At 32.4% G+C, this 6,997-nt stretch overlaps 1 protein-coding gene across 4 annotated transcripts in view; it reads right to left on the bottom strand.

Annotated features, from left to right (window-relative positions):
* The window catches only part of LOC110991795 (ecdysone-induced protein 74EF), a 133,558-nt gene that overhangs the window by 109,632 nt on the left and 16,929 nt on the right, over positions 1–6,997 (bottom strand). The window lies entirely within an intron of this gene.

The raw sequence follows: 6,997 nt of genomic DNA, 5'->3' as shown, positions 1-6,997 counted from the left end.
CCCCCAGTCCCTACAGAAAACATTAGGCAATATTTTAAATTAAAAAAAAAAATCTGAAATTTTAAAATATTTAATCAAATTCCCCATCGCTTGTTTTCGGTGTGTATTTTTTCGCGTGAGCGTCTATAACGGGGTACTTGCCCGTAATAGCCTAGAGGACTAGAGTATAGAACATTCATGATCAGGACAACGAGGACAATACTATCGACTCCACTAATTTATGACCGTTTAGTGTCACGTGATTGACGTATAAACATAAATAGTTTTTAATTATGGGTTTTTTATATATTAATGATTATTTACAATATGTTGAAGGCTATATTTAAAATTCTTTAAAAGCACTTTATTTTTACTATCGAATAGCTTATCCTTTATAACATGAAGCAGATCTGAATATAAAATAGGTAATGGGTACATACGACTAGACAAGGCATTTAGTGAGAAAGTTGTGAAGTACAATCATATAGAAAAGTGCAAAATTTGTTTGTTTTACAGTTTTTATTCAAAAATGTATGAAATTGAAATCGTAATTGTTTTTAACACATTATAATATGGTTGTTATATGTATTTGTTTAAACGAGGTGTGAATTTTCTCTCCCACATTCGACGATTTTCTCAGTATTGTCGCGAGTTATGGCAACACTCATTGTGTATGAATGTTTTACAAAACTCAGAATATTTAAAATACGAATAAACATATTTGAAAATGTGCCAATTGTAATGATTTATTATTCTAGTAAAATACTAAATTTCAATATAAGTCTATATAGATACGAAAAACAGTACAAATATCCAAATCCCTGATATCTACAGTTCCTCTCGTAGAAATTAAAGAGTAAAAATGCATAGTTTGCTATTCATTTCTTGAACGTTTTATATTTTTTACCATTGGCTTAATAATTCTCGAACATATTTAAGAGTTTATGATAAACACAATATTTTAAAATTATTCCTGTTTTATAGCTGATAAAAATATTGAGGTATTGGTTATTTAAGATTTTTTGAGCTTAAATTGGCACCTTAGAAAATTATAGACTACGTTTAAGCATAATTGTGTGTTTATACATCAAGATACAAATTTAGCAACGAGTTAAATTGGTTTGACAACCTCTTTTTTTGCCTTATGAACCAAGTTAACTAGGTTCATGAGTTTCCACAACTATCCCTAAAACCCTGGAATTTAAGGCAGTTTTTAATAAATAAACTAAACAAACAAATAATTTGACTCCATACTTAAAGATTCACAGAACAGGCCACTTCTGTTTCACTACAACTACTTCTATTTAATTCGAATAATAGAGAATTATTTAATATTATTCAATATGAACTTTATTGGTATCGATTAGGTTTTAGATATTACAAATCGATTAGTTTGAAGTGTGAAGGGTGAGGGCTCCCAAACTCGTCAGGACGTTTACACCCACACTTATCAATCACCAGCTCTTTAAATATTAATGACCTGTTAGGTCAATACGCTTTCAACTCATTTACCATATTTTGGAAATGATTTTAAATATATAAAAAGTACTTAAAGGTTCAAGAGATTTTATTTAAAATGTATTCAATATTCATGGTATTGTTATTTTGAGTAACAATATTTATATTATAAATACTTAAGCTAAATAAAGATATATCAGTGACGCTGCAACCTTCTTAGGTCTGGGCTCCATGTGATCAGCCTCCTGTGCTTGACACTGGTAGACTTTGTGGGTCTAAGGCAAGCCTTAGCTTCCTCTCGATGTTTTCCTTCAGCGTTTGAGCGAATGTCAAATGCACATAATTTCCATTGGTGCATAGCCGGGGATCGAACCAGCCAACACTGATGTTGCAGCTGCTACCGAAAGGTAGTGTAGAATCGTTAGTTGAAAAGGTCACTTGGATTTAGTATTGTAGCAAATTTATCGCTTAGGTATATTGTTAATAATATATATTGCGGCTGAAAAAGCTAAAGTCTGCAAATACAGGGGTCTAGGCTCTGAATATGATTTTGTCCCATTCGGTGTCGAGACCCTTGGTCCGTGGGGTCCTAGCGCATTAAAGCTTTTTAGGGAATTATCAAAAAGGTTCGCCGACATCACAGGAGATCGAAGAGCTGGCAGCTACCTCGCACAAATAATTAGTCTAGCTATTCAAAGGGGGAACGCTGCTAGTATCTTCGGAACCTTGCCTAAAGGGACTCCTTTTAATAATATTTTTTAATAATTAAATTTTAAGGTTAGTTATTAGATATATTTTTATGTATTAGGTGATGTAGTTGGAATAAATGTTATTGTTAATAATTTAATGATAGCGACTAAGCTAATTTAGCGGTTGCTTCATAATAATCGGAGATGAAGGAGATTAGCGATCTCGAGGTATCGTGAAGTTGGTGCGGAGTGCAGGGTCGACGGACGACCGGCCGCGGTCATCGGGTGCGTCGCCCGAGAAAATGGGAAAACAATTGTTGCGAACAATGCCAGCATGTTTCCGCGTTAGATTAGCAAGTTTTCCCTTTGACATTTAATGGGAAAAATGGTAAGGTATGTAGAGAAATATGATTATTTAGACTAGTAGGCCTAAGCAATCAAGTCTAAGCGAGATAATTAAAATTGATAGAGTGGCGAAATGATTATATAAGCTTTTAAATATATTTATTTATTACGTATTGCGGTTACAAAAATTATATTCAACAAAGCAATTATACTGAAGACTTCGTGTAGCCGAAGATGGAATTCATAATATGTATATACAAAAAGCTTAAAATATTTACGAAAGGAAAACTCAACAAAGTTGTTAAACACGTAATACCCAATTAGGCTATGCTGTGTAATGGTGTGGAAGTGAGGGTATAGTATGTGATGGTGTGTATGTGGGTGTACTCATGATGTAGGTGATTTAACGCTATGGATATTCGAAATACTCTTGATTGATATCTAGATGTAAGTGCGACACTATTTATCATACCTTATGCAGTTTTTTTTAAATGTTAAATTTCAGTTTACTTTAGTTTTTTTTTAAATGTATCTAAGTCTATTTAATGCAATTGCTTGTTTTCTATTTCATATGCATATATTCAATCAATCAAAATTCGTTTAATTATGCGTCTTAGGGCATGCTGATGAATGTCAAAAACGTTTACAAAATTCGCGAATGAGCAAGACTACGCCATCCGTTCGTTGTATATCTATGTAATCTGTTTTGGCTTTCTGTATTGTCTTATAATATGTATAAGTATAAGCTGTTAGATTACTTATAATTAAATACATAAAGGATGTTGTCAATATTGTTTTGTATTGCGATCTCAATATGCGGCACAAACGTCGGTGATATTAATTACTTGCACACAAAAACATTGGGATCGGTATTTCTATTGGAAGAGCAGTGACCAAGAACAATTCGCGGTAATTAGCCGTATTAAGTAATAATGAAATACTAATAGCAATGAACTTTATATGAGGTCGAATTATATATGTACATATATATTATGAAATGATAATGTCCTTCTCTTGTTTATTCAAATAGAGCACAAAGTTCAAGATCGCTTCCGCGTAGCAAGGTAACAATTGATGTTATTGCTACTCACATATGACTGTACCAAGATTATTTAATATATAATAAAACTCCCAGAAAGTAATTAAAAATTTAAAGAAAAAAACAAGTATAAGTATTATAAAAGTAATTATAAAAAAAAAATACCAAAAACAACTAAAGAATTTGGAACTATCAATTTAAGTGTTTAAAAGGTCTTGGTAATCTTTTATATATATTGTATGATTTACTGTTCGTTTGTCTCAGTAAAAGTCGAGAATGACTAGATCGAATAGGATAATAATGGTCTTAAAAGTATTAGACAAAACGATCGTGGTCGTTCAGGTAAGGTTTAAACGGTGAGAAACAAAATTAATAAGTAAAAAACTAAGTAACAACTAGAATAGAATTTTCCTATTCTTATAGATATTTATGAAAATTCAGAAATTTATATTCCATAACTATAATATGAGATCTCTTCGGTCGGATTAAAAAAAATATTGAGTTCGACACAAATATAGTACTTACAAGTATATGATACGAAGTTCACCGGGTCATTTAATATTTAATAAATAATGTGAACATAGTATATCAATATGTGGTTTAGGATGACACAGATAGGCACACATCGACAGATCTGACCAGTTTAAAAAGGTTCCAAATTAATTTCTTTATAACCTAGAGTCTTGTGTTCCATTATTTGTTTTATATATTTTTCGTTTTGAAGGCCCACATTCTGCGTCGTTAAACCTGAATGATTTATTGTAACTGTATTTATTTATAGTATTAATTATAAATGCACTGATTTGATAAATAGATAAGTAGTTTTTATACATTAGTCTCGTTGTTATGTATTTACGATTATTTTAAACCACAAAGGTTGTACTGAATTTACAATTACCCACTGAAGCTTAATGAATCGATATTGCAACTTTCTCTAGTTCCGCTGTGAGTCAGCCGGGGGTGGTATCTGCTGGTATTAATAGGAGACGTTACGCAATGCCGGCCGATGCACCGCTCAGGCACGGTTGCACTGACAAATTTAAACTCTAGTTAAATCTTGCAATTTTTCAAATGTCGTATTATAGAATTTTGTTGTCATAAACAATTCTGAACTCGCATTTTAAAAGGCCAGCAAAACATTAAATATATCGTCTCGATATATCAATTAGTATATTTTCAGTTTAACGATTTTATACAGTTTATGTTTTTTTTAGGTTTAATTTACTCTATATGCAAGGAGATAAAAGTAATATAAAAGCTGGGTATTAATTATACTTATTCACAAGGCGTCGAGACATAAAGCCTGTCCGTGTAAGGCAAACCAGTCAGACACTTCCGTAATGTACATAATAAATGTACAATAATGTAATTTAAATTATGTGTAAAGCCTCCAATGTCGTCCACAATTCTTTTACGGCGTAACCTTGATTGTTTGAACTCTAAACATAACCTCCAAATGATATTGTAAATGCGTAGTAATGATTTTCAAATAATTACTTAGTAACAAGTCAAAAACAAGTTTAGTAGTAAAATATATATTAAAAGCAATACTTTGCAATAGTAAAAATTTAGAATCTATGTCAAATGAAGGTGCAACGTGTAACAGACGTGCATTCATTTTACAAAGAAAATATTCGTGTGACAGAATGTATGTGCTATTGATTTAGTTGTTTTAATTTACATTGGGAACTATAGATGCAGGTGCGTGTAAAATACACAATTGACATAAATCGACAAGCTAACCATCTCATTTTTAAATATAATTCGACGCTGAACAACGGTTAAGAATAGCCGCTAAACGCTGATTAGCGTGGTCACTGCCCGCGGCGCTTTACTCTTTTTGTATTCGTTATTGCATCTAACTTGGGACTGGCTTGACCCATTTACTGCAAATAGACGCAGCTCCGTCGCGCAGACACGTGTACGACTTTAAATTCCTACAACAGACAGAGTATCGGAGGTAAATCCGTAGCTTTTATGGGTAAAAGAACTTATGAGACTAAATTTAGGCTTATGTACTGAACACAGCAATGAAGATGACCAAAAAAATCTATAGGTAGATGTGCTTTTATTTACGATCCGCAATGTCAGTAGGTCAAAATGCATCCTAAATCTTTTCTAAAGACTACCTTTTGAAAATAGAACATTTATAAATAGTACTTATTGTGATTATTAGTATTCCCTAAGTGAGCAACTAAAATATCTACGATAAAAGGAATTTCAGTCCGATCACATGATATCTCTCAGTATAGAGAGATGTATTATTGCAGATGTATCTCTATGGTTAGTGTGACGTTTATAGTGTGATCTACCTTGTTTTAAAGTAGTTGCATAGGCGAAAAGGAATTGCTTTAGAATGACTGTTAATGACAAAAACCAACGATAGCAGCTGCGATTGTCTATACGTTTGTATCACAGATTTTGTTTTGGAAAGCACTGAGGGCTCAGTACTATTAATTGTTTAAAACATAGTAGGGACTCCAATATAATACATTAAACGCATAATATGCGTGCTCATCTGCGACGAATTTATTGTGCGTGTGTGCTATTATTATTATTTTCATACTTAAGTCAGGTTATTCTAAACAATTAATTATTAAGAGGCACTTTAAATACCTTTCATATATCTTAAGTCTCTACTTATATTGATTGTTATAGATTCAAGTGTGTTTGTCAAAATGTCACGTAGGCAGCCAGTAACCGACATATTCCAACTTTCTATAGGGGTTGTAAAGATTATATAAAATTAATATTAGGAACTAGTGACCCGCCCCAGCTTCGCACGGGTGCAATGCTGATGAAAAGCAGGTTTTTATTATGTATTCTTATTTCCGTCGCTGGAAAGCTCCGATAATATACGCGACATATACCATATAGACATATACCATCACGGACTTTTCTGTAGACCTTTTCAATGTGTACAATACTTAGTACATTATTTTGATAAAACTCGTAGGGTTCAGCCTGCGTTTGCAATGTAAGCGAAAAAAATGTAATTATTTACGACATCACATTAGAAACCTCAAAAATAACAGTACTTCTCCACTATTTATGGATTTTGGATGTTATTATACATATAAACCTTCCTCTTGAATCACTCTATCTATTAAAAAAATATCAAAATCCGTTGCGTAGTTTCAAAGATTTAAGCATACAAAGGGACATAGGGACAGAGAAAGCGACTTTGTTTTATACTATGTAGTGATAACAAATATAGAAAAACCAACCCAAAATATATATCCCCCTAGCCGACAGGTCGTGTTGACTGTTGTGTGACTTATTCCATTTACTTCAGAGACTTTAATTAAGACGTAATTTTATTAACGCGTAGGCAACAAAATCCATTTAGAAGTAAAAACGAAGCCCTTCAATTTAATGGACTGAGTGTTCGTTATAATTAATACTTAGCAACGTTCGGAGTTATAAGATTTATAATAATACAATTATAAGGAGTCAAATGTCAACAGAAATAAATGAATAGCGTCCA

This window comes from Pieris rapae, chromosome 2 (genome assembly GCF_905147795.1).
Source record: "Pieris rapae chromosome 2, ilPieRapa1.1, whole genome shotgun sequence".
Classification (NCBI taxonomy): domain Eukaryota; kingdom Metazoa; phylum Arthropoda; class Insecta; order Lepidoptera; family Pieridae; genus Pieris; species Pieris rapae.
Note: the sequence above shows the minus strand (reverse complement) of the source record. Positions and strands in the feature narration are given on the sequence as shown.